Source organism: Dromiciops gliroides, chromosome 1 (genome assembly GCF_019393635.1).
Source record: "Dromiciops gliroides isolate mDroGli1 chromosome 1, mDroGli1.pri, whole genome shotgun sequence".
In the NCBI taxonomy this organism is placed as follows: Eukaryota; Metazoa; Chordata; class Mammalia; order Microbiotheria; family Microbiotheriidae; genus Dromiciops; species Dromiciops gliroides.
The window spans coordinates 483334866-483362107 of record NC_057861.1 but is presented as its reverse complement, the minus strand read 5'-3'; the positions used below and the strand labels follow the sequence as shown (position 1 = coordinate 483362107).

The window sequence follows — 27242 nt, the reverse complement described above, 5'->3', positions numbered from 1 at the left end:
TAAAAAGTGAAGGGAATTGCCCACAATCACACAGCTAGTCCGTGTCGAATGCGAGACCTGAACCCAGGTCTAGGGGTAGCTAGGTGGCACAGTGGATAAAGTTCTGGGCCTGGAGTCAGGAAGACCCGAGTTTAAATCTGGCCTCAGATAGTGACTAACTTCGTGACCCTAGGCATGTCAACTTAACCCTGTTTGCTTCAGTTCCTTATCTATAAAATGAGCTGGAGGAGGAAATGGCAAACCACTCTAGTATCTTTGCCAAGAAAACCACAAATGGGGTCATGAAGAGTCGGACATGACTTTTAAAAAAATGACCGAACAACAATTTCCTGACTTCAAGGCCAGTTATCTATCTACTATGTCATGCTGCCTCTCCCAATAGGGAGCGGGATAGAAATTCAGTTAGAAAGGAATAAAGGGTTATCTTGATACAGTGAGGGCCTAGTTGAGATTTGATCATTTCTATCAGTTTCATGACTTCCTCTTACTTCCTTTAGCAACACTTGAGTGGGAGCAGAGGAGGTTGATGGTGGAAATAAATCAGAGTTGGGGTTTGTCCAGGGATTCAAAAATAGAGCTTAATGCGGAGGCAAATGAGTTAAATAAGAAAAAGAGTCAGGAAAGAATGTGGCCAGAGCAGAGGTGATAATGTCTTCCTGTTCTTTGCTCCCTATCGATACTGCTAGACCTCACTGCTCCCCCATCACTCACCTTGTCCTTCTCTGAAATCCATGCCATCAAAAACTGGAAACAGAGTACATGGCAATAGATCGTCATTGTGCCATAATAAATGGCATAGAGGATTAAGAGAAAGGACTGAATGAACTGATACTAAACAAAGTAAAGAGAACAAGCAGCCCAATTTACCCAATGACCAAAAGAATACAAAGAAAGCCAACACTGAATTCAGGGACCAATCATGACTTCATAAGGCTAATGCTGAACCATGCACTCCTGCATCTCAGAAAACAGACGGTGCAAAATGAAGCCAACATTTTCAGGCAAGACTAATAACTGATTTCAAGTTATTCCTTCCACATCACAACTTTCCCCATTATAATTTCGATATATCCTAGGTCAACATAAAAAATTAAATGGGAATTTGGGGGAGGGAGTTTTGCAGAAGTTGCAGATGACAAAGAAAAAGGTTTTTTCATACATTATTTGTACTTAACATTGACATACATAGAGCCTATGACCAAATACTTAACCCAAATGTGACAAGGTACTGTAAACACCCCATAAAAGAAAATAGAAAAAATTCAAACATCTACTCTGCTACAAAAGAAAAATGTTTATGCAGATTTTCCAGATCATGGGGTCACCACACCACTTATCCCAGTGATATTTTGCTTTGCTCAACTCTGCTTATCTTTTAGAAGAGGGCTCTGTTGACTATGGACTTTGAATTCATTTTTCTCTTAGTTTTGTTACTTTTACTTTGTATCAGTTCATGTAAGTCTTCCCAAATTTCTCCTCTTCCTTTTTTTTTAAGAGACTCAGTCAGGGCCACTAGGTGGCATGGTGGATAGAGCATGGGCCCTGGAGTCAGGAGGACCTGAGTTCAAATTTGGCTTCAGACACTTAACACTTACTGTGTGACCCTAGGCAAGTAACTTAACCCCAATTGTCTCACAAAAAACAAACAAACACAACAATAACAACAAAACCCACAAACCACTCCCCCCCAAAAAAGAGACTCAGTCTCCTTATCTCACCTGGGCTAAAAGCAAAGTGACCACTCATGGACCAGACCCTAATGCTGATCAGTACAGAAGCTTTAACCTCTGCATTTTTCCAAACCTGGGCTAGTTCACTCCTCCTTAAGCAGCCTGGTAGTTCTCTGCTATGATAAAAAAAAAAGCCAGCTAATATGGCAAGTCCTTGAATGGGAGGGGCCTCCCACAGAAGTGGCAGGCTTAGTATGGACCCCTGACTGGCTACAGCTCTACAAACTCAGAACTCCTGAACTCAAGCAATCCACCAGCATCAGCCTCCCACTGTAGCAGGGATTACAGGTGTGTGCCATAACACCCAGCAAATTTTTCTTAATAGCCTTTTATAATCCTATATTTTCTTCTTTTATTTAATGTTTTGTTGATACTCTTTTAAAAAATAGCATGGTCATTTCCCATTGACTCTTCCCTCCCTCCTCCAATAAAGAAAAGCAAGACTTGAAGAAATCAGAATTCATATTAATGGAATACCCGATCTTCATTCCATAAGACTGATAATGAAACTCCCTTTTTTTGATAGAGAAGAGGAAGGCAGTTGCTGCAAAATGCTGCATCTGCTGTTAGACACATTCAGCGTCTATGTTTTGTTCAATCAATCAACATGCACTTATTAAGTACCTACTATATGTTAGGCACTGTACTAAGCATAGGGCATCCAAAGTCAAAAATTAGACTGTCCCTGCCCTCAAGGAGTTTCTTACATTCTACTAGCAAAAAAAAAAAAAATACACACGTGCAATGAACACTGTGTAATACCAGGAGAGGCACTAACAGGTGGGGAAATGAGGAAAGGCCTCCTAAAAGAAGTAACACTTAAGCTGTGCCTTTAAGATCTGTAGAAATGCACTGAGAAAGACCGTCACATATAGAGAACAGGAGGTTGGCCAGTCTAGCTGGACACTGAGCATATATGAGTGTAATGGGATACTTTACCTTACCTTACCTAGCAAAGTAAGCTGTTGCCAAATTGTTAAGTGCTACAGATGTTTAACTGGAGTTTATATTTTACCCCAAAGCCAACAGAGAGCCACTGGATCTTCTGGAACAGGAGAATAACAGGATCAGAACTGTGCTTCCGTAATATCCACTGGACAGCAGTTTGGAGGATGATGGGAGGAGAGGCTTGAGACATGAAATCCACTTGGGAAGCATTACACAAATCCAGCTCATCACTTATTCTTCACCTTTCCCCCCTACCCGCCAACATCCAGTCACCAAGCTTTGTCCCATCTGCCTTATGTCTTTTCCATCAAGCCCAGTAAAATGTAATGATTAATATTTTTGCTTACAGGCTCCCTTGTACCTCCAGCAAAAACAAAACAAAAACCCTACACATCAGCACCACATTAATCTTCCTAAATTATTACTTTATGTCTCTCCAGAGTTCAAAATTCTGAGGTTCATACAATAACAGATTTGAAGGTAGAAGGATATTGGAAGTTACCTAGTTTTTTTACAGATGTGGAAAGTGAGGTGAGTAACTTGACCCAGAACACACAGGAAGTAAAGTAGAGGAGCTGAATTCAAATCCAGGACCTCTGACTCCTTACCAGTCAAGTTCAACAGCTCCCTGCTAAAGGTGCAGCTAGGTGGCACAGTGGATAGACGACTGAGCCTGGAGTCAAGAAGACTAATCTTCATGAGTTCAAATCTAGCCTCACTTACTAGCTGTGAGACCCTGGGCAGGTCACTTTACCCTGTTTGCCTCAATTTCCTCATCTGTGAAATGAGCTAGAGAAGAAAATGGCAAACCACTCCAGTGTCTTTACCAAGAAAACCCCAAATGGGGTCACAAAGAGTTGGACAAAAATGGAAAAATATGGAATAACAACCGAGCAAGATAAAGTCCAAATGGCTTAGCATGACCTCTACTAGCCCACCCCAATTTATCTGTCCAAGCGTCAAGTTAGGAATCATCTAATATTTCTTTGTCCCCATCCCATGATGTCCTTGTACACACAGCAAACATTTCAATAAGTTGTAAATGATTAAATATAAAGATCCCAGGGCAGCTAGGTGGTGCAGTGGATAAAGCATTGGCCCTGGATTCAGGAGGACCTGAGTTCAAATCTGATCTCAGACACTTGACACTTACTAGCTGTGTGACCCTGGGTGAGTCTCTTAACCCTCAATGCCCCACAAAAATAAATAAATAAATAGATAGATAGATAGATAAATAAATAAATAAAGATACTTAACACTAACCATTGCTTGGATCTTCAACATTTGCATTCCCAGCAGCATTCAGACTGACACCCAGGATTCTTGGCTCAGTTTTGGTTATAGTTGTCTGCATTATACTTGAACTTCATGTCCCCAAACCTATTTCCCAGTTTCACATCTAAATTCAGATTCACATCTCTATGTACTCATCACAGAAGTAATAAACCTTAGTGTTGCTCTTACGTTCTGATGCCTGGCCAGGAAAGAGATCTTGTGATCTTCCTAAACTGATAACCCTCAGTTTCCCAGGCCTAGTTCATCTCTCCAGCACCCAAACCTTAGTGGACAGACTGCTGAGCCCCCCAAAATACCATAAGCCATAATGACCTGGTATTCACAAATTCCCTATCCAAAAATGTCCCATGAATTTAAATTTGCTAAATACATGGATTCATTAAACACTACCACCATGTAGGATAAATTGATGAGGAGAAAAATACATACCCTGCAGTGGGAAGAAAGAATTTTTCGACTGTCTTGGGCTTTCCTACTCTGGAGTTGACCATACCCCGGTGGCTCCTTCACAAAGCATAGAAGCTTAAGGGTAGTCCTAATTTCTCTCCTGAGCTCTAGTCTCATATCAATTAACTGCTATTTTTTTTGGTATAGTCGTGTCCGACTCTTCATGGCCCCATTTAGGATTTTCTTGGCAAAGATACTAGAGTGGTTTGCCATTTCCTTCTCCAGAACATTTTACAGATGAGGAAACTGAGACAAACAGGGGTAAGTGACTTGTCAGCTAGTAAGTGTCTGAGACTAGATTTGAACTCAGGTCTTCCTGACTCCAGGCCTGGCATTCTATCTACTGCACCACCTAGCTGCTCAACGGCTACTTAGACATCTTAAATTGAATAGGCATCTCAAACTCAGTATGTCCAAAGCATAACTCATTCTCTTTCCTCCCCAAATTCCCTCTTCTTCCCAACTTTCCTCTTGTGAACAAGGACACCACCATCCTGAGTTATTCAGGTTCACAACTTATGTTTCACTCTCAATTCCCCATTCACACTAAGTTGACACAACCCAACCTTCAAAAATGTCTCCTATGCATCCCCTTTTCTCCATTCAAACAGACACAACGCTAAATCAGGCCATAATCTCCTCTCATTTGGACTATTATAGTAGCTTTCTAATTTGTCTCCCTGCCTCCAGTCTCTCCCCACTCCAATCCGTCCTCCATTCACCTGTCAAGATGATTTTTCTAAAGTGCAAGTCTGAACATGTCACCCTCCCCACCACTGAATAAACTCCAATGGCTCCCTATTACTAATCTCCAAGATCAAATATACAATCTTCTGTTGGGCCTTCACAACCTGGCTCCTTCCTACCTTTCTAATCTTCTGCCAATTTAAGCTTCTGACATTTCTGACATGATCTAGCCACTCTGGCCCACTCTGCTATTTCACCCATAGGATAAGTCCATCATCTCCCAACTCCATGCCTTTGTCTTGGCTGGCCCCCAAAACTTGAATGTCCTTCCCCTTCACCCTGGCCTCTCTGGCTTCTGTCAAGACTCAGTTCAAAGCCTACCTTCTGCCAGAGGACTCCCTCTAGCACTACTTTTTTTTTTTTTTTTTTTGCCGGGCAATGAGGGTTAAATGACTTGCCTAGGGTTACACAGCTAGTAAGTGTCAAGTGTCTGAGGCTGAATTTGAACTCAGGTCATCCTGAATCCAGGGCTGGTGCTTTATTGCCTGTGCCACCTAGATGCCCTTAGCACTACTTTCTCTTCCCAGTTCCTCTATGCCTCTCCTCCAAGCTTACTTTCCATTTACTCTGTGTATATCTCAGGAAAACATACCGATTTGCATGTTGTCTTCCTAACTAGGATATAAGCTCCTTGAGGGAAAGTTCAATGTTTTTCCCTTTCTTTACATTCCCAAAACTTGGCACAGTGCCTGGCACATAGAAGGGCTTAATAATGCTTGCGGACTGACTAACCTACTACAGTGTGATCCCAATAAACCAGGCCTTGCTGTCTCTCACCAACACTTCCTTTCTTTAATCTCCCATGTTTTGTTTGTCTTAACTCCCCTACTAGATTCTAAACTGCAAAAGAGGGAAAAAAACCTGGTCTCATTCTTTAAATCTCTCCACCCCCTGACTAACACTTTGACTTACATAAAGTAGGCAGTGAAAGAGAAAACATACTGTCTCAAAGAGACCAGTATGGCTATACAAGAAACTTATCAACCAAATTTTTTACATGTGTGTGTATGTATGTATACATGTGTGTGTATGTATATACACACACATGTATACACACACACATATATTTAAACCAAATAAAGAAGATGGGAGCAAAGGCAGATAACAGGATCATGAGGGCTAAAGCCTGTAAACAAACTTAGGTTGTTTAAGAAAAATGAGTTTACCAAGGTGGATTAGCCATATTTTGATAAATCTGTGATGGGGCAGCACTGTGGATAGAGTATTGGACTTGGGAGTCAGTTAGTCCAGAATTCAGATCTATCCTCAGACACTTATAAGCTGTGTGAACCTGGGCAAGTCACTTAACCTTGTTCACTTCAGTTTCCTCATCTGTAAAATGAGCTGGAGAAGGAAATAATGGCAAACCACTCCAGTATCTTTGCCCAGAAAACCCCAAAATGACGTTACAAAAAGTCAGACATGGCTGAAATGATTGAACAACAACAAAACACCTACTTCCCAAGGGTTGTTCTAAGGATAAAAATGAGATATTTATAAAGCATTTTACAAAACTTAAAGTTCTAGATAAATGCTAGCTGTTGTTATTAATTATTTTGAATTGTAAGGATGACAGTGGGATCAGGGATCTATGCTTAGCCTTCTGCTAGTAAACATTTTACCATCAATTTAGATAAAGACATAAAAACATGTTTATCAATGTTATAGATGGTAATCTGAGAAGGTTAGCTAACAAGATGGAAGGCAGTTTAGCTCTAAAATGAATGCATCACTTAGGATCAAATGGAGATAAATGTAAAGTCTGACACTTGGAGTCAAAAAATCAACTTCACCAAAAATAACAGTCTGTGTGAATGAGATAAGGATATGAAAGAACATCAAGCCCAGTATAAGTCAGTACAGTGCTTTGACCCCCATTAGCTTTTTAGTTAACATAACTTGGACTACATTATGAAAGGCATAGTTCTCAGACCCACTGAAGCTATAAATCTGCCCTGGTTAAACCCTATCTGTAGTACATTTTAGGAAAGACAGTGATAAGCTGGAACACCCGGAATAGTGAAGAGTCCCAAGATCACACCATATTAAGTTCATCTAAAGGAACTGGGGTTAACTGGCCAATGAGACTAAGGAAGATATATGATCATGGGCTTCAAGTATTTGGAAAGTGGTCACCCAGAAGAGAGATCAGATCTGTTCTGCTTGATCCCAGAGGCAGAACTAAGAACAATGGGTAGAAGGAAGATTTAGGTTAAATAGAAATTAAAACTTCCTAACAATTAGCCATGCCAAAGTAGAATGACTGTATCTGAAAGTAGTGGGTTTGTCTTCTCTGGATTTCTTCAAGTAAAATTTGGATAACAGCACTGTACACTGTGCACTGTAATGGGAATGAACTAAATGACCTCCAACATCCCTTCCTACTCTGTGATGGTCATTTGCTATCTTGTTAACACTAGAAGGACCAGAATTTAACAAGACCTTGAAGAATCAAAACGCATAGATGGATATAATGCATTTTTATCCGCAAGGCAAAGAAAATGAAGAAAGTTTCTATTTAAAAGTAAAATTATGATAAAACGTCATTGATGCAGCAATGACACCACCCTAAATGAACATATCCAAAGTCCAAGCCTCAGCACTTACCATGACCTAGCTCAGACCCTACTTTAATAATCATGCCTATGCCCCACTTTCTGAACACCCCCAACCTGATAACAACTCCATGTTGCACAGAGCATCATCTCTGTGGGTACCAAACCCTACTGAAATGATACTGATATGAAAAACTGCCCCAGTCTTTTCTAGTAATTCTAGTAATTCTAAGTAATTTCTAGTAATTCCAAGAATAGCATTAGGAATTGTCCTACACTCAAAGAAACAGCACCTTAAGAACAACAAGAGGTCATGTATTTATTGGGGCTTTTAAATTTCTACTTCACTTTATTTTATTTTTTTCTTTTTATTACCTTATTACATTAATATGTATTTATGAAATAAAACAAGCATTTCCAGTATATAGTACAATAAAAAGATGACTGTACATGAAACAGCAAATCTACTACATACAACTAGCTATTCCTTTCAAATATACAATAAAATTACCATGTAAATTTATTTTTTTTTCTCCTTTTTTTTTTTACCCTCACCTTACCCCAACTTGGAGATGGCTACCACTGGACACAAATAGGTTTGCGTGTGTGTGTGTATGTGTATACAATTATTCTATATATACTTCCATTTATCAATTCTTTCTCTGGATGCATATTGTGGCTTTCTTTATACATCTTTTATGGTTAACTTGAGTCTTTATAACAATTAAAATAACTTATTCACTCAAAGTCATTCTAAAAATAAACTTGGTGTTACTGTATAGAATGTTCTCTTGGTTCTACTCATTTCCCCCTTCATTATTTCATGCAAATATTTCCATGTGTTTCTAAGATTACTGAACTTATCATTTCTCATAGCACAGTAGCATTCCATCACAATCATAGACCACAATTTGTTCAGCCATTCATCCCTTTGAACAAAAACTCAAGAATATCAAAGGAAATAATTTTTTAAAAGTAAAGCAAAAAGGTTTAGCTGTATCAGATCTCAAACTATGTTATAAGGCAGTAATTATCAAAACTATCTGATATTGGCTAAGAAATAGAAACGTAGATCAATGGAATAAAGTATACATTACAGCAGCAAATAAACATAATAACTTTGTATTTGACAAGTGTAAAGACTTAAGATTTGAAGATTGATTATTTGGTAAAAAATGCTGGGAAACCTGCAAAGCATATGGAAGAAACTGGGTAGACCAATATCTTATATATTTACCAAGATAAGGTCAAAATTGATATATTATCTAGATATAGAGAGATTTTAAAAGAAAATTAGAACATGGAAAATATTACTTCTCAGATTTATGAATAAATAAGAGATAGAGAACAAAATTAGGTGCAAATGGATAATTTTGATTATATTAAATTTTAAAAGTTTGTACAAATAAAACAAATACAGCCAAGATCAGAAGGAAAGCAGAAAATTTGGGAGTGGGAAGGGAAGAATTTTACGGTTTCTCAGATAAAGGCCTCATTTCTCAAATATATAAAGAACTTTGTAAAATCTATAAGAATGAGTCATTCCCCAATTGATAAATGGTCAAAAGATATGAACAGGCAGTTTTCCAGTGAAGAAATCAAAACAATTTATGGTCATATGAAAAAATGTTCTAAATAATTATTAATTAGAGCAAAGCACATTAAAATAACCTTGATATATCATTTTACACCTACTAGATTGGCTAAAATGATAGAAGTGGCAAATGTTTGAGGGGATGTGGAAAAATTGGGACACTAATTCATTGTTGGTGAAACTGTGAACTGATCCAACCATTTTAGAGAACAATCTGAAATTATGCCCAAAGGGTTATTAAACTACCTATACCCTTTGACCCAGCAATACCATTATTAAGTCTATTTCCCAAGGTGATCAGGGAAAAAGGAAAAGAATCTATATGTTCTAAAATTTTTATAGCAGCTGTCTTTGTGGTGGCAAAGAAATGGAAATTACAGAGGTCATATATTTATATAGCACAACTCTGTGAAGAATGTAAGGAAAGTGCTAATAAACACTTTTTATTCGGGTGAGGCTCACAAAGGTTGGCTTGTCCTCAATCACCCAGTGAGAAAGCTCAAAGTGAACATGAGTCCTGACATCCCAAATCCAAGCTAAGCCATGACGTCTTTCACATCTAAATGGACCCAAAGTGGATAAAGAAGAAAGACCTGACCATCCTACCTCCCATTCTAGTTCCTTCAATGAAACAATAGCAAAAAGCCATACTTGTAGGTACTCTGCAGAAGTCACCAGGATTCACTACTTTCCCTGACGAACGGATTAACCACCCTCTCCTGAACAGGACAAAACCCATAGGCTAAGGTTTGTCAGTAACAATGGCCCAGGCTGACTCCCATCAAGACGACCACACCTACGCTTCTCTCTACATCTCCACATGCCTATCCCGCATCTTAGGGTGTCTACCACTCCAAATTTATGGTAGAGAGTGAGGCTGATAACTTTGCACAACTCTGCCTCACTTGAATCCAATTTATTCGCAAGTCAAGACATCACCCATGATGTCATTGGTCCTCTTCCAAAAGGAAGGATGAACAACATTAGACTACAAGACTTCTTTCTCTTCCCCTTTCTTAGTGGACTGGAGCATCTAACCACCCAGCTTTGAAGACAGAAAATATAAATATAGAGGACACCTAATAAAGGGATAGTCAGTTTGTCAACAAGCATTAAGCGCTTAGTATGTATCAGGAATTGTGCTAATATAGGGATATAAAGGAAGGCAAGAAATAGTCTTTGCCCACAAGGACTGGACATTCTCATGGGGAAGATAATTAGGGATACACAAAATATAAAGAGAATAAATGGAAGGTAACTTATGAAGGGGTGAGGGTAACTGGGGAGGCGGGGATAGAGTGACCAGCAAAGGCCTTCTGCTGAATATGGGGTTTTGAGCAGAGAAGCCAGAAAAACTAAGAGGTAGCCCTGAAGAGGGGCAGAGAATTCTAGGCCCAGAGGGACAGCCAGGGAAAAGCTCAGAGCTGGGAGAAGGAATGCTGTGTTTAAGGAACTCCAACTAAGCCAGTCTAGCTGGAGAGGAATGTGAAGAAGATAGGAAGGGGCCAGGTTATGAAGAGTTTTCTGTGCCAAAGGGAAGACTTTATATTCGATCCTGGAGATAGCCCCCAACTCTTGACTCAAAGCACAAACAAGAACCCTTGAGATGCCTTGGTCCCAGAGGTCAGTGGAACTGAGTTTGAAATGCTGACTCTGCTACCTGTGTGACCTTTGCTAAATCACCGAATGTCTCTGGGCCCGTTTCCTGCTCTATAAAGTGAGGGGGCTGAATCAGATGATCTCTAAGGTCCCTTCTGGTTCTGTGCTCCCTTCTCCTATGATGCCAACCAATAGCTCTCTGAAGAAAACTCCTCCTTTCTGGTTTGGAGACAATTACGAGATTTCTTTTAAGGTGCAGACCTACCCAGAGTCTCCTCCCTCCACGTCCTACCCAACTGAATCAAAAGGATACATTTGAGAGAACACACAAATTGCCAACATCTGAGGAAAAGAATGCCAAGGACGCTACCCTAACCGAGGGTGTGCCTCAACTCATGTCAGTAAAAACTCTTGGCAAGTAAACAAAAATAACAAACTCTACCCTAGGCCCAGAACTGATCGCAGTGATGATAAGAACACTGATCAGTGATGTATGCATCAGGGAAGGAGGGGACTAGGGAATAGGGAAGGAGAGGGAAGGAACAAGAGTGAGAAAGCCCACGGGTAAAAGTTGGTCTACCCTCACTACCTGCCAAAGAAACCCTGGAGGAAGAGGAAAAACAAGACAGAGGGAATAATGACCAGCTTAGCTGGCCTGGGAATCCAAGCTAGCCAGAATGAGGCAGAGGTCAGGTGTCAGTGCTGGGGAGCAAGACCAGGGATTCAAGGGAAAGATGCACAAAATGTACAACCCAAAGCAGGTCCAAAGCGAAGAGACTAATTTCTGTCTTGTCTGTGGCTCTCTAATCTTTATACCTAGAACCGCTTAACCTTCCCCATGTACATGTCCAGCCCTACCCCAGACCCAAGAACCAATCTTGCCCTTTTTGCCCAGGGGAGGTCAGAAAATTTTTTATTTTTATATATATACATACACACACATATATACATATATATACATATCCATACACATATATACATGTGTGTACATATATTTGTGCATTTTTACATGTATGTGTATATATACGCACATGCACATATATTATAATTATATAAAACTATAAGGCTATACTACTCATTCATTGGCTCAGCAGTCTTGGTCCTACTTCTGAAGTACCTTTGGGTACTTCCCCTTCCTCAATAACTCTCTCTCTGCCTGGTATGCCAATACTTGAGGGGAGGGGGTCTCCCTTAACTTTGTATCTCAGTATCCCCATGAAAAGTGAGAAGGGATGATGTTATAGCAGAGGGAGAGATTACAAAGGTGAAAGCAGAAGCATTTGATCTGGAATAAAAGGCAGTCCTAAAGTGAAAGTGACCCAGGGTGTTTCTATTTAGAAGATCACTGATAAAGTAGCTTTGCCCCCTGTAAAGCGTAACCTTGGCATTGGGATGCCAGGGTAGGGAGGCGGAACTGAACATCATTGGTTCCACTCTGAGGTTGAACTGGCATGAAGACAACCACTTCCAGGCCTTTAAAATGGAAGCTGGGGCTGCACCAAAGGGGAAATAGTATTCAGACAGAGGCAGGTAAGATTCAAATATTACTTGCATGGAGGTGATAGGTGAATCGATGAGCCCTGAAGAACAAGAGGCTGAAGAGGAGGTCCAAAAGTCCCCTGAAGGCAGGGTATCGTATGTGAGACATTTTAGCAGCGAACACAGAATCAGATAATCAGATAAGGCCCGAACCCAGTGATGCAGAAAGCACATTAGCTCTGGAGTACGAGAACTCACTTCAAACCCAGGCTCTGCCACTAAGTACCTGTGTGAATTATTTCATTTCTCTGGGCCTCAGTTTCCTAATCTGTAAAATTAGAGAAATGGACTAGATGACCTTGAAGTTTCCCTCTCATAGGAGCTCTATGTTAATGATGCCTAAGTTCGATGGTTGGAAGTTGCAAAGAGCCCAATTTCAGCTCAAAATGAGAAAAAACTGGGAGCAGCTAGGTGGCACAATGGATAAGGCATTGGCCCTGGATTCAGGAGGACCTGAGTTCAAATCTGACCTCAGACACCTGACACTTACTAGCTGTGTGACCCTGGGCAAGTCACTTAACCCTCAATGCCAGAGAGAGAGAGAGAGAGAGAGAGAGAGAGAGAGAGAGAGAGAGAGAGAACGAACGAACGAACTTCCTACAAACAGGAGTGGTCCCAAAGTAGAATGAGGTCATGTGGTAGACTTCATGAAGTCTCCAAACAGAAGCTAGATGTCCATTTGTCAGGAATGCTGTAGAAGGAATTCTGCTTAGGTATGTAACCTCCAAGGTCCCTTCCACCTCAGAGCCCATGACTGAGCCCCTTGTACCTGGTACCCAACATTCTTCAAGGGAACTACCCATCTCACCCAGTGTGGCTACATAAACCGGATCCTAGACTTAGTATAAACCTCTTACCTTTCCTTTCCTCTCTATATTTTACCCTCTTCTTCCTTTAGTACAACTTGCCTCTCACTTTAGAGTTATTTTCACATTCATACCTCTTTGTGCCCCATTCCTCGGATGAATTTTTTTTTAAAAAAGGCCTCCCGTGTTCAGACATCTAGCCTTTGCCAGACACTGCAGATCTTGCTCAGCTACCATGAGGTACCCTCCCTGCTGTCTCTCAAAGCCCTTTGCATTGCAACCCCCTTCTACCCTCCCAATCTCCTTCCCCATGTACTCCATGATCCAGCAACACTGGCCTCCTTGGTGTTTCTAGAACAAGGCATTTCATCTTCTGTCTCTGGACATTCTCACTGGCTCATGCCTATGTGAGAGTCGGAGTGCCACCCCATTTTAAACATCACACCTGGAACTGTCTTTCTTATCTCTACCTCCTGGCTTTCTTCAAGTCCAAGCTAGAATGCCACCCTCTACAAGAAGACTTTCCTGATCCTCCTCAGTGATCGTTGCCTTCCCTCTGCCAATTATCCCCATTATATCATATACGTAGACATCTATGTGTGTATATGTGCACATGTGTATATACATATATATATGAATACATACGTATGTAAAATCTTATCTGCGCAGTATTTTCATGTTGTTTTCTCCATTATGTTGTGAGCAGGGATGTCTTTTGCCTCTTTTTATCCCCAATGCTTAGTATACGACTACTTAGTCATGCCCAACTCTTCATGATCCCATTTGGGGTTTTCTTGGCAAAGATACTGGAGTGGTTTGGCATTATTTCCTTCTCCAGATCATTTTATAGATGAAGAAACGGAGACAAACAGGGTTAAGTGACTTGCCCAGGGTCGTACCGCTAATAAGTGTCTGAGGCCAGATTTGAACTCATGAAGATGAGTCTTCTTGACTTCAGACCTGGTACTCTATCCACTGTGCCATATAACCACCCCACTTTATTATTCCCATTTTATAGATGAGGGAACTGAGGAACAAGTGACTTGCCCAAATTCACACAGATTGTGTAAGTGTCCGAGGATGGATCTGAATTCTGGACTTCATGAAGATGAGTCTTCATGACTCCAGGCACAGCGCTCTGTCCACTGTGCCACTTGGCTGCCCTGGCACATAGCAAGCACTCAGTAAATGCTTAACTGACTAATACCACACACATCCCTAACACTACCCAAGCCTCAATTCTAAGGCAGGTTGAATACTGAAGATCTAACACAACCCAAGGAATATTCCAACTGCCTAGTCTTTTTGGAGAGATAGCATTCTAAATTCCTCTTGGGGCCATTGTTTTGGGGGGTGGTGAGGCAATTGGGGTTAAGTGACTTGCCCAGGATCACTGTTAGTAAGTGTCAAGTGTCTGAGGCTAGATTTGAACTCAGGTCCTCCTGACTCCAGGGCTGGTGCTCTATCCACTGTGCCACCTAGCTGCCCCCCCCCCGCCCACTTCTAAATCATGTTCCATATCATTTTAGTGTTGAGTATTTTTTCATTCCTTCAGCACTTATTAATTATCCAATGTAGCAAAATTAAGTTTTCATAAGGTCCAGTCCACGCCTTCATAGAGCTTCGTGGACTGCATGGATCAAATGAGATGATATTGAGTGTCCCTAAAGTCTTAGTGAGGTTTTAAGCTACAAAAGCTTAAAACTTCTAAACCTGCTCCCCCCTTCCTACCTCTCAAGTCTTCTCACTCACTCCCACTCACTCTTCAATCACTATACTGCAAACAAGTCCCAAACATATTCACAGACTACTAAAACTTAAAATTGAACTAAGTAAGGCTTTTCAAACATCCTAAATAAGTAAAGCAAACCACTCTGTAAACCTTATAGAATTATCTAAATGTAGCTGTTGTTATCATAGCCTAGTAGGGAGATCAGACAATTATAATACATAAGTGCCTACAGTCTAGGAAAAAAAGTTCTGGAGAATAGTTGAAAAAACTGTGGTGTATTAATGTAGTAGAAAATTGCTGTGCAAAAAAAAAATGAATTTAGGGACATATGGAAAGATTTAAATGAATCGATGCAGATACTATCTGTAGTACCTACCTCAAAAGATTGTGAGAATCAAACAAGGTAATATATATTAAAAATTCTGCAAACCTTAAAGCACCATGTATACAAGTCAGAAATCATTGATGATGACAATATCCTGCAGGGTGGGAGATCCACCTTCTAATGTGGGTTCTGCCACTAACTCGATTCAAGACTTAAAGCAAGACTCACCTGTAAAATGGGGCAGTTAAGTTAAATGATCTCAAAGATCCTTTTCTGCTCCAAAATGCTAAGATTCTAGGAGCTAAGTTCCAAAATGAAGCCCTTCAGTCCCGTATATGACTCTTCTGGATACCATTTAAGGTTTCTTGGCAAGATACTAGAGGGATCTGCCATTTCCTTCTCCAGCTCATTTTACAGATGCAGAAACTGAGGCAAACAGGGTTAATTCACTTGCCCAAGTTCATACAGCTACTAAGTGTCTGAAGCTGGATTTGAACTCAGGAAGATGGGTCTTACTGACTGGGGGGAAAAGGGTCCCCGGGTCCCCCTCCCCCCATCTACAGCACCACCTAGCTGCCCCTAAATAAAGGTTCACTAATAGTAATAATGAAACTTCATATATTTGCCTACAGTTGATGTTAGGAATAGTAGTAAGGCTGCTACTTAACAAACTTCCCTAACTTCCTGAAATGCGAAAAATATTTAAAATAATAAAGTGGCTGGCAGGTGAAGTACTGTTTTACTCACTATCTCATTACAATTAGAAGTTTCCCTTCCTAAACCCTAAAAACCTTGCAATTCCAAAAAAAAAGTCCTTAGTTCAAGTACAACCTCCTCCAAGAAGCCTTTCTGGATTCTTCCAGTTCTCTCTAACTTCACCCCCCAGAAATTACTTTGTATTTCAAATCTCTTTTTCTGGGTACATATTTTTACTCTTCAATAGATTCTTTTTTGCTTTTGTCTTTGTCTTTTTTTTGTGGGGCAATGAGGATTAAGTGACTTGCCCAGGGTCACACAGCTAGTAAATGTCAAGTGTCTGAGGTCACATTTGAACTCAGGTCCTCCTGAATCCAGGGCCAGTGCTTTTGTCTTTAAAGCCAAAGTACTAGGCACCTGGATAACAGGGACTGGACCTGTGTTTTCCCTGCTAGAGGAAACTCCCAGGTGAGAGAACTCACTCCATCACTGTAGTTACATACCTTCTAGACAAGTTAGTAGTCTGGATGCCCTAACACTCTAAGGCCTAGACTCCAGAGTAGGGCTTCTTAAACTTTTTTCCAGTTGCGTTTCCCTTTTCCCCGGAGAAATTTTTAGGTGACCCCGGGTATATAGGTAGATAAAATGGGTATACAACCTTTTACTGTGGCGAAATTTTTCCCGACCCCCACATTCAGTTCCTCGACCCCACATGGGGTCCAGCCCCACAGTTTAAGAAGCTAAAGCCTAGAGCACTGAGGGGTTAAGTGATTTGCCCAGGATCACACAAGAGACAGAAGCCAGTCTTGAATGCAGGTGTTCAAGCTTTAGCTTAAGCCTCTGGCACACAGTAGATAGATGCTTAGAAATTGCTTGCTGAATGTAACTGTCTCTGCACATCCTCTCTCTCTCCCGGGACGCTCCCCCACCCTCCTTGTAGACAGGATAACCCAAAAGGCTGAGTGCTGCGCTCAGTCTTCTGCGATGCCCGCCCCCCCTCATCCCTGTATCTTGGGGAAACAAGTAACTATGAAAACCAATCAGTTCCAATGGGTAAAGGACACGCCAACAGGGCCAAAAATAAAATTAAAAAAACAATACACACACATCTCAGTCTGAACTCTGCTCCAGAGTTTCCACTTCCTGAATTTACACCTTTCAGCTCACCAATGTTAACGACTTCCACTACCACTCCCACCCCACCCCCAAATCCACTCCTTCAGTTCCTACCAGGTCCAGAAAACAACCGCTCTAGGATTTCCCTCCTAGTTACAAAAACCACAGGGCCCAACTTTCCAAGCAGGTAAAGTTCATGAAGAGTGGGCGGAGTGGAAGGGGGGGCGGAGGAGAGAAAGGAGAAGGGAGGAGAGGGGGAAGGGGAGCCCTTAGTGACCAAGAAAAACAAGGGTGTCACACACTCCAAACTCCCATCCAGAACTTTCACTGGCTCCTCCTTCTTCCCCCCGAGATGAGACACCCCTGCTCAGCGCTTTGCAGCTGCAAATCAACCTCCCGTCTGGGCTTCCCGGCCAAAGAACTTGGTGCGCCCGGGCGCACGCACCCGGGCAGAGCAGACCCAAGCGCAAGCCCGGAGCTGCTCCCCGGGCTGGCGCAGCCCAGGCCCGCCCTACCCAGCCCAACCCCCTGCGGACCCCGGTCCCTACCCCGGGGAGCAGCGCAGGGGAGGTGGAGGTGGAGAGCCGGGAGTGGGAAGGAGAGGACCGGAGGCTGCTGAGCGCCAGTCTCCAAGCCAGCGGCGGGTGGAGACGAGTCTCCTCTGCCCCCCTCGGGCTCACTCACCTGGACCATCCGGGAGCAGCAGGCTGCCCAGGTAAGGGAGGGTGTCCCAGGAGCGCCAAAGGCTTCCTACTTACAGCCCGAACCTGCCCAGGCTCCTGAGCATGCTCAGTGCCACCTCGAGTGACCGAGGAGGCATCGCACGCTATCCTGCTCCACTTCTCCCAGTTTTCGCAGCCACCAAGGGGAGGGGAGGGCCGGGGAGGAGGGGGTGTGGGGCCCACGCCTCGGACTCCAACCTCTCTCCAGCAGAGAGGGGCTGGGGGAGAGCCGGGTAAAGAGGGAAAGCGGGAGGGGCGTGACTGGCATGAACGGAAAAACCTGACTTTTCTTTTCTTTCTTTTTTTTTTTGCTCTGGTTCTGGTTGGGGAAGGTAGGATGCATCTATAGCTCCCCACCCGTAGCCCCCCACTCCAGCTCCCAGAAACAAAGAGGCTTGCACCCTTTCGTTAGCCCAGGGCCATAGAGAACTGCTTTTCAGATCAACGGTCTTGCTTCTGTGCAATGCACCTTAGATCCTGAAATGTGCCCTGAAACATTTCCCTGGTTAGCGTGTCTCGGTTACTTCAAAACAATCACATATATTTAAACCCCCGACACTATTCTCTTGGTCCTTTCCATCCGGCTCCAGAGGCAAAGCACCCAGCATCCCACCACCAACCTGCCAATCTCTCGCGTTCTGGGTTCCTCCTCCTTTCCCGGTCGCCACGAAGTCCCGGAGAAGTGGATTCAATTCATTGAAAATTCCGATAGGCTTTAGAAGGCTGACTGGGCATGCCCAGATCTTGGTCAGGTTTGGGTCAAAAGTAGGAAGCCAGGAGCTGGTAATAAAGCCCTCCCACCGCCCCCGGGACGCTCTGGTTTAAATAAGTGGCCACACTGTGTGGGCGATATAGGCTGGATTGGACAGCTTCTACTCTATCTCCCCGAGAGCTCCCTCTCGACCCCACCTCTGGTGAAGGGTAGCAATTTGACCAGCTTTGTACTTCCACCAAGGACTCCCTAATCACACCAGGAAGTGTCATCCCTTGTTCAGAGTTGCCTCAGCTCCGCTGTGTGTCTGTGTCTAACATCCCTTGTTTAGGTTGTGTGTGTGTGTGTGTGTCTGTGTCTGTGTCTCTGTGTGTCTCTGTATTTCTGTGTGTTAAACATCCTTGTTCAGAGGGTGTGTGTAAGTAAGGGTGTGTGTCTCTGTGTGTTTAAAATCTATTGTTTAGAGGGTGTGTGTGTCTCTGTGTTTAACATCCCTTGTTCAGTTGTGTGTGTGTGTGTGTGTGTGTGTGTCTATTTAACATTCCTTGCATTACCACAGCTCAGGTTGGTTAGTTTGTTTTTTAACCTACTGGGCGGGGAAAGCCATTGATTAAATGTAAGGAGATTCATATAGTATTAAATGAATGCTTTCAATAGTCTAGGAGTAAGTAAGAAGGTAAAAATTTGAGTTTGGAAGGAAATTATGGAAATTGTATAACTCCTTTTCACATGAATACTTTTTTTTTTAGCTGTGAGAAGCAAAGCATTTGTCCCCTCAAGGCCGTAGTGTAATTATTATTATTGCTAACAATAATAACAACAATAATTAGGATTTGCATAGCACTTTAAGGTATGCAAAGGGCTTTAAGGACACCTCATGATAACCCTGGGAGGCAGGTACTATTATTATCACCATTTTATGTATGAGGAACCTGAAGCAGAGAGAGGTTAAGTGACTTGCTCAGGAGCATATAGCTAGTAAGTTTCTGAGACTGGACTTGAACTTAGGTCTTCCTGACTCTAGGTCCAGTGTTCTAGAAAAGGGCCCTTGGATAAAGATCCAATACTGACTGCTACTTTTTTGGGGTAAAGACCTGCGTACTTACTGCCCCTCTATTGGATAAAGACCTGAGTCAGCCAGGTTCCCTATCTCAGAGCCATCCTCAGTTCCTCACTGTCCTGTAACGATAGGAATGACGCCACCTGCTGGAGACTTACTGTAGGAAAGCTCCAACATGAGGAGAGGGCCTCTGAGGGCAGGACCATGCGTCTTTTCTTTGGCATCAGGAAGTGACCATTAGCTTGTAGGAGGAAGAAGGGGGAGGCTGGCGGACTGGCTCACTCTTTTTCCTGAGGATTCTGGCGGAGAGCGGAGCTAGGAATGCTCTCTCCCTTTAATAGATAGATGAATCTAGGTCTTTCTCTTTCTCTTCACCAAATTCTTATTCTCCTTAATAAATGCTTAAAAGTCTAACTCTTGCTAAAGCTTACAATTTTTTGGCGACCACTCATTAGATATTTTAGACAGTACAGCTAGAATTTTAGCCCTTACAGTCCCCAGCACACACATCTAATCAGTTGTCAAGTTTTGTTAATTCTACTTCCCCCAACATCTCACATTTCCATCATCACCTCTGCTTACATGGCAATCTATCATCATAGTTCAGACCCTTATCACCTTTTTCTGAGACTTCTACGTATTCTCTCTGTCTCTAAGTTTTTATCATTTCCAGTCCATCCTGCACACAACTGCCAAAGGAATATATTCCTAAGGTGTAGGTCTGACCCTGTTACTCCCCAGCTCTATAATAAACTCGAGTATTCTCTATTGCCTCAATGGAATATAAGCCCCTTGAGGGCAAGGGTTGTTTCATTTTTATCCTAGAATCCCCAGCATATAGTAGTTACTGACACATAGTTAAGGCTCAATAAATGTCTGTTACTCAATTCATCAGCCTCTAAGTTCAAATATACATTTCCTCTGTTTAACATTTAAAGCCCTTTACCATCTGACTTCAACCTACTGATTCATTACTCTTCCTTCCTATACTCTGTAGTCTATTCAAAGCAGCTTTCTTGTTATTCTTCACATGGGACAACTCCATCCCCCCTCAGCATGCCTTTGCATAGGCTACTCACCATGCCTAGAATAGATTCCTTCCTCATTCCACCTGGTTAAATCTCCATCATCCTTCAAAGCTCAAAGCTTATACATGTGTGTGCATGTACATGTGTGTACACGTATGTGTTTACATGTATGCATATACATGTACATATACACATGTGGATATATAAATGTATGTGTATATGTGCAGATATATCCACACATGCATTTTATATATAGTCTATATTTATATGTACATATGTTGTTTCCCCACATAAAATGAGAATTTCTTGAGGCGAGAGACAGTTCATTTTTGCCTGCATATCTCAAACATCTAGTATAGGGCCTAGCACATAGCAGATGCTTAATAAATGCTTATTGATTGACCAATTAACTGACTATTGCAATAGTTTCATAATCTTTCTCCCTGTCTTTAATGCTCCCCTCACTAATCTTTTCTCTCTACACAGCTGCCACATTGAGATTTCTAAATCCTGGGTCTAACCATATTGCTCCCCTGCTCAAGAAGTTCCTGTGTTTCTCTCTTGCCTCTAGGAATATAAAATATAAACTCCTCTGTTTAGCTTTTAAAACTCTATACAATCTGTCTCCAGTCTGCTTTTCTAGGCTTATTTCCCATCACTCTCCTTAATACACTCTATATTCCAGCCAAGCTGACTTCCTTGCTATTCCCTACACACAACATTTCATCTTCTGTCTCCATGCTTTCACATGGACTGATCCCTCATGCCTGAAATGTACTCCCTTTTCACTTCCAGCTCTTACACTCCTAAGTTTTCTTCAAAACTCAGTGCAAATGCTCCACTACATGAGACTTTTCCTAATACCCGCAGCTCCCAGTGCCTTTGTACTTACATGAACTGATGCAAAGTGAAATGAGCAGACCTAGAACATTGTACACAGTAATGGCAACTTTGTACAATGACCAACTATGAATGGCTTAGCTCCTCTCAGCAATACAATGATCCAAGACAATTCCAAAGGACTCATCCAAAGAATTGATGGACTCGATGCAGATCAAAACATACTTCTTTCACTTTCTTTTTTTCTGGTTTCCCCTTTGGTGTATTTCTTCTTTCACAACATGACTAATATGGAAATGTGTTTTATATGATTGCACATTTATAATCTATATCAAATTGTTTACTGTTTCAAGAAGAGGGGACGAGAGGAAGGGAAGGAGAAAAAGTTGGAACTCAAAATTCTGTAAAAATGAATGTTAAGGGGCAGCTAGATGGCACAGTGGATAGAGCACCGGCCCTGGAGTCAGGAGTACCTGAGTTCAAATCCGGCCTCAGACACGTAACACTTACTAGCTGTGTGACCCTGGGCAAGTCACTTAACCCCAATTGCCTCACCAAAAAAAAAAAAATTTGGAACTCAAAACTTTAAATTAAAAAAAAAATGAATGTTAAAATTATTTTACATGTAATTGGAAAAATACCATTAAAAAAGAAAATATCTTTGTATACATTTTGCACTTAATTGTCTATATACATGCTGTTTCCTCTTAACAAAATATAAGTTCCTTGAAGACAATTTTGTGGGTTTTTTTTGTCTTTGTATCCTCAGCAATTGACACAAGCCCTGGTACATTGTAGTTGCTAATAAATGCTTGTTGAATTTGATTTAAGTAAATTCTATGATGCTTCCCTGGGATAAAAGACTTAACTTGCTAAGGTGACCATCATAAAAGGTTATTTCCTCCATTATATTCACTAGAAACAAGAATGAAGCTTTTTCATTTTACAATATCCAGTAAACTTGTCAGATATTACTATGTTCTCTAATACAAGTCAGATATTTGAAAATAAATATTCTAATTTGTTCTGTTTAATTTCTAGTTTCAAACACCCCCCATAACTGACAAGCCCCCACCAATGAGTTTACTTTTACTAGCCAGCTAGAGGGCAAATGAGTTCAAAACAAAATACATTTATAAATAGCATAGCAAATAAAGTGACAAGAAAAGATCCTACCATGCACACAAGAGGTACTCTCTGCCACAGGTTCCTCTACAACCAACGGGGAAAGTCACTTGTAGAGAAAATTGTGACTCGGGAACACCTAGAATTCACTTATATATAATAATTAATGATAATGATAATAATAATAATGAAACTATCATTTCTATAATGCTTTAAGTTTTGCAAAACACTTTTCAAATATTATTTCATCCTCACAGCAACCCTGGGTGATAGGCACTATTATTATTCCCACTTTACAGATGAGGAAACAGAGGCAGGAAGATATTAAGTGATTTATTTATTAAGTAGCACGCAGCTAATAAGTGTTTGTAGATAGATTTGAACTCAGGTTTTCCTTATTCCAGGTCCAGCACTCTATCCACTGCACCAAGGAAAACCTGCAAAAGGACAAATAAGGACGAGAGAACATGGGTGGAGGGTACACACACGGGGACAAATGTGACCAGGCTGCATGTATGAACTTCATGTTCCCCAAATTGCAAGTAAATCAGGTGAAGTCATTGTACTGCCTACTGCCAAGTGTTCATTCTATTGGGTGTCACATTATCTCTGCTGGGCAACTACTAGTCTTGTGGTCAACAGACTACTCTTTGCTACTATTTACTAAGCCTCGAGAATGACTCTTGGCCTCCCTAATCCCTACTACAGAATGGTGGCTAGAAAGTGTCTCCCTTAATAGGACAGGCTGATGTTCTTTTGGTACAAAGTTCCTGTGACTATGATCCTCTACACAGTGCCAGATAACCAACTAATACTAGCAGAATTCCCCCATGCTAAGAGTAAGTGAATTACCTGACCTTTGTCTGGAGTTGATCAGTGTCCATGATCACAGACAACTATTTGACATAGGGTTAGAAAATTATTCCTTTAACAACCAGGTGGCACTGCTATCAGTTAACATGATCATATTCAGCAAAAGTGATCTGGCCATAAGATATTGAATGCTTACCCTAGGTTTATGCTCCCTCAGTAAGCACAAGTGTTGGGTTAATACCAAGATCTGTATGGTTCTCATACAGTAGACTCAATTGCCCAGTTCCATCTATCTATGAATGGCAGCATCAATTCACTCTCAGGGGTGTGGATTATGTTTTTACCCAATAAAAATTAAATTTCAAGCTCCTACCTCTGAACAACCTCATTTCTTCTTTGACCGTTCTATCTTTCACTATATCCTAGTGAATTGACTTTGGCATAATGTCTACGAAAGGAACAGTTAAAACATGATTGGATGCTGTGTGCAGTCTTTATTCTTAGCATAGAATAAATAAAAGCAATAAAAATCTATCATCATACATTTTTGTTCAGTTGTTCTCCCAAACCTCTCCTAGCCAAGCAGTTACCAAATAGTACACAGTTCTCTTTGAAATAAGGAGTTACAGAAAATGCACTATTCGGTTTGCCTTGCTGCCATGCCCACTTCTTCTGTAAGTGGACGGAGGAACATAGATAACATATTATGGATTGCAGTGGATACTTGCCTCATGCATTGGGCCAATACAGATGAAGACTTGAGAACTTGGGATCTGGGACCTCTCACAGCTTAGGGCATGGACTCAGGATCCAGTATTAACTGAAATTCTGAAACTCAAGACAGTCAATACCTTGTCACTCTATCTGCTTTTCTCTTTGAGAATCTCATGATGGAGCAGAAATTTACATTTAGCAGCTAGACCCTAGCAAGGAGAACCTGCTTCCATTCCACCTTGTTGTCTTTGAATTTGAACAGGGTAACTCCCCCTGTTGCTGTGTATTTAATTTCCTGTCATACCCTTCCTTTCTAATTTCCCATCACTCTTGGCTTTATGGGAGGGCCAACCCAAAGAATGGAGCAATAGTCATCAGAGAAACAGAGATATTTAACTCCTCTATTATACTTGAAACTCCTGTTTAACGCCCTAATTGTGAGCCTGAGTCCCCAAAGCCTATTTTAGGGACTTTACCCATAAAACTGCCGAAGTCGAAGTCGTGTATAGCCAGTTGTGACTAAACCCATGTCACTCCCCAGAAGTTCTTTCATTAGCATACAAATGAAGTCAGGTAGAGAACAAAAGACCAGTAGAAACACCAAAGCTGAGTTCTTTCCATTATTATACATAGCTGTTAGCAACAACAACAAAAATGATAATCCTTTAACAAAATTTACCTTTTCCTTGTACAGAATTGCTGTCTTTGTATGCCCATGTAATATACTGCTCAGGGATTTCAGGAACTATCATGTTTGATTATAATATACATAGAAGAAAGGAAATGAGCATTTAAGTACCTGCCATGTGGCAAGTACTACACTAATTGCTTTGTTAATACTATATCCTCATCACATCTACCTGTGATGTAAAAAACCAAAAAAAACAACATTTAACCCTCATTGCCCCCCAAAAAAACCAAACCAAAACAAAAAACAAAAAACCACCTCTTGCAATTTCTCACTGATTCCATTTTCTCCACCTCTCTAGTCTATCTTCCACACAGCTTCCAAAATAATATTTTTTAATTTAGTTTTATTATTTTCTCAAATTAACCTGCATTTATTTTCTCTCCTCCAACCCCAAATTCCACAAGAAAAGAAAAGAAGAAAAGAAAACCCTCATCACAAGCAAATTCCTTTTTCGGCCATGTCCAAAAAACTTATGCCTCATTCAACACAGAATAATCTTTCTAATTCATGTGTCTTGACATGTCACTCAAAATAATTGGTGCCTCCTGAATAAAAGGTAAAAGGCATGCAGTGAAAGGCCTTCTGAGCTACTTTTTAGGCATATTTCACATCATTCCTCATCATGGACTCTGCATTCCAGATCACTAGCTCTTTGATGATCTCACCTTGAGGTGTCCCACCTCAACCCATTTGCCCAGTCACCATGCCTGTGTAGACAACATCTGCAGACAGGATTCATGCCAGAAGAATCCAAGCAGTTTTCAAGGAAACTGAGTGATCTTTTCTTGGGATATTGTTAGGCCCAAGGTACATGTGTACTAGGAGGAGGAAGAAAGGAGCTTCCAATTACATGACCATGACCAAAAGCTATGACTAGGAAGTGTCTCACCTGAGCAAACATGGTTGTAGATGGAGTGAGTCAAAGAACAGTCTTTCCTTGGGCACAATCATGCTGAGAGAATGGACAGCCCAACACCTAGCAGGTCCAGTCCATGCTATCATAGCCCATGGCGCCTGACCACCCCCCCCCAACTACCAGGAGAAGGCAGAAAGATATAACAGTGGAAACAGATGAAGGTCAGGACCTATGTACCATAATGACAAGCCCAGCACCAGAAGAGGGTTCAAGGGTATTTTCACCATACAACCAAAGTTGCTAAACTAGAAGACTGCTTTAGGGAGGAAGCATGCATCCCAAAAATTTCACCACCCTAGGGCAAAGCTGTAGATGGTCCCACCCTAGTTATAACTCTGGCCGCAAGGAGCATTAACTGGTGGTGGTGGAAGCAGCAGCTACTGGGTGAGTTCTTGGGTCAAGCTAGGACCTATAGGTTCCAAGAGAACCATGGGACCATGATAAGAGATGACTGAGAACTGGGACAAAGGCCATAGATGCTGGGGCATAGATGCTGGCATAGAACCCAGAGAAAGAGAAACAGGTGTTGACCCTGGACAGACCTCAGACCTACCTGATAAAAGTGTATGTATGAGCCAGATATTTGACTACTTGCTACAATGAGTTTTGCATTGCTTTAGCCATTCTTTTACCAACCAGGTAGGGCATGGATAGCTCAAGAAGCATTTTACATTTTCCTATATTTGATTCAGACACATGTTTGAGCCTATCAAGATAATTTTGTCCCCTGTCTTTGGTATGCTAGCTGGTAAGCTAGCTATTCCCTTTCTCCAACCTGAAAATTTGATAAATATGCCATCAAGCAATCAAAAAATATTTATTAAGCACCTACTATTTGCCACATACTGTGCTAGGGGCTGAGAATATGAATACAAAGAATGAAACGATTCTACGCATGAGAAGCTTACATCCTTATAGAAGAGACAAGTATATATACAAACATATATACATATACATACAAATATATAGCATGTAATTATATACAGCATAAGTACAAAGTAGATAAATAGAAATATATACAAAGTAAATACATGATAGTTTGGGAGGGAAGGACATAGAAGTTGGGCAGATCAGGAAAGGCTTTACACAGAAGATGTTTGAGCTACATCTTAAAAAGGGGGTCTTTATAAGGAGGAGATAAGGAAGGAGTGCTTTCTAAGCATGTGGGATGGCCAGAGCAAAGGCATACTGATGAGAGCTGGAGAATTGTGTGAGAGGAACAGAGAGAAGCCCTGTTGACCTGAATCACAGAGAAAAGGAGGAAAAATAACGTTTTATGATATTGGAAAGTTAGATTGGGGCCAGAATGTAAAGAAATTTAAAAGCTAACCAGAAGAATTTCTTTTATCCTATAGGCAATAGGAAGTCACTGGAGTTGAGTAGAGGAGTCAGATGTCCAGATCTTTACTTAATTGCAATTATATTGGCAGCCTTGTATAGGATAGATTGGAGAAGGAAATGGCAAACCCTTCCAGTGTCTTTGCCAAGAAA

The 27242-nt window shown here is 41.4% G+C and overlaps 1 protein-coding gene across 3 annotated transcripts in view; it reads right to left on the bottom strand.

The window, feature by feature from the left end:
- The window catches only part of PTPN3 (protein tyrosine phosphatase non-receptor type 3), a 237245-nt gene extending 218730 nt beyond the window's left edge, over nucleotides 1-18515 (bottom strand). For 2 of the 3 annotated variants that reach the window (XM_043979053.1, XM_043979054.1), the window contains exon 1: nucleotides 17815-17979. The gene's annotated coding sequence lies outside the window, so the exon portion shown is untranslated. Of the gene's footprint in view, nucleotides 1-17814; nucleotides 17980-18472 lie in introns of those variants that run through there. The other variant, XM_043979052.1, reaches the window with a different exon arrangement.
- Between the last annotated feature and the right edge of the window lie 8727 nt (nucleotides 18516-27242).